Source organism: Gekko japonicus, unplaced genomic scaffold (genome assembly GCF_001447785.1).
Source record: "Gekko japonicus isolate JY-2015 unplaced genomic scaffold, Gekko_japonicus_V1.1 scaffold1058, whole genome shotgun sequence".
NCBI classification, from domain to species: Eukaryota; Metazoa; Chordata; class Lepidosauria; order Squamata; family Gekkonidae; genus Gekko; species Gekko japonicus.
In genome coordinates, this window is record NW_015176481.1 from 296,371 (window position 1) to 297,972 (window position 1,602).

Genomic DNA, 1,602 nt, shown 5'->3' on the forward strand with positions numbered 1-1,602 from the left:
GAGAGGCCTTCTATATAACAGGCCTTCATTACATCCCAATAAAATGTTATTTAAGAATAAATCTATAAAAACCAGAGAAATATGAATAATCAAAAAAGGGGGAAATCATTAAAGTCCCATGATCTCTACTACACGGAAGTGACATGATCACATCCAGGATGTTGGGGCTCTGCTCTGGTATTTGGGCAAAAACTCTATAGTAGAAGCCAACTTTACCATAGAGTTTTTGCCCAAACAACAGAGTATCACCGCAACGTCCTGGATGCGATGACGTCACTTCCAGGTCATGTGGGCAGTGCCATGAACACATCACTGTACATCGGATGGGCCTCCCTGCTGCTCCCAGCAAGTCCCCGCTCCCCCACCGGTTGCCAGGAGGGACCTGGCGACCCTACCCTGCAGGGAGATAGCTGACTGAATGGAGACTAGAACCCAACTGTCCTGCCAAACTCTAATCTTATTTACTACTCTACTATTGGACTATGGTGTCAAAAATAAAGGGTGCCATTTTTAAGGAATGCTGTGTATGGTTTATTTAAGGCTCTGCTTTATGGATTTACCTTTATTTGTTTATTTGTTTGTTTATTGCCCTGACCTGGATGGCCCAGGCTAGCCAGATCTCATCAGATCTGGGAAGATAAGCAGGGCTGGCCCTGGTTAGTACTGGGATGGGAGAGCACCAAGGAATGCCAGGATGGCAATGCAGAAGAAGAAGGAGGAGGAGGAGGAGGAGGAGGAGGAGGAGGGATTTATACCCCGCCCTGACAGAAACTGCTCTTTTTCAAGAACAGCTCTTATCAGAACTACGGCTTGCCCAAGGTCATCCAGCCAGGTGCAAGCGGAGGAGTGGGGAAATCAAACCCGGTTCTCCCAGATTAGAGTCTGCGCACTTAACCACTACACTAAACCACTACACCAAACTGGCAAAGAGGCAGGCAATGGCAAACCACCTCTGAATCCCTCTTGCCTTGAAAACCCTACGGAGTTGCCATGTCAGCTGTGACTTGAGGACACTTTCCACCCCCTCCACCATTGACTTATCTTCCGCTTTTGACACCAGTGGAGACTCAAAACAGCTTAGTACATCATTCTCTCCTCTTCTGTCATCTCCAAACGACAACCCTGTAAGGTAGGTGAGGCCAAGAGTTTATAATAGGCCTAAGATCACCCAGTGAGTTTCCGTGGTTGGGGATTCGAACCCAGAACTCCCAGTATCCTAGTCTGATGCTCTATCCACTATGCCATGTCGGCTCTTCGGTGCCTTGTCTGTAGTTGTTTTTAAAAAAGGAGCCACAGAAGCTTTGTATTAAGAGAGAAATCGATGAACTGTTCTCTGAGTTTTACCCAACAGCTATAATCAGTAGTTGCCTTAGCAACCCAGTTACGGAGATCTCAGGGCAGAGGATAGCTTTTGGGGGGGATTGCAGTTCACGTTGCTTTCTGACCTGTTAGATGTCAGGACTGTTCAAGGACACAGTTGTGGAGGGATTTCTCCTACACAACCCCCTTTGAAATGCATGATAAGCAATGTGCTTGGTCAGGAGCACTCAATTCCTTCATTTCAGTTGGGCACCTGCAATTATAACAATCGTTGCCATTTGT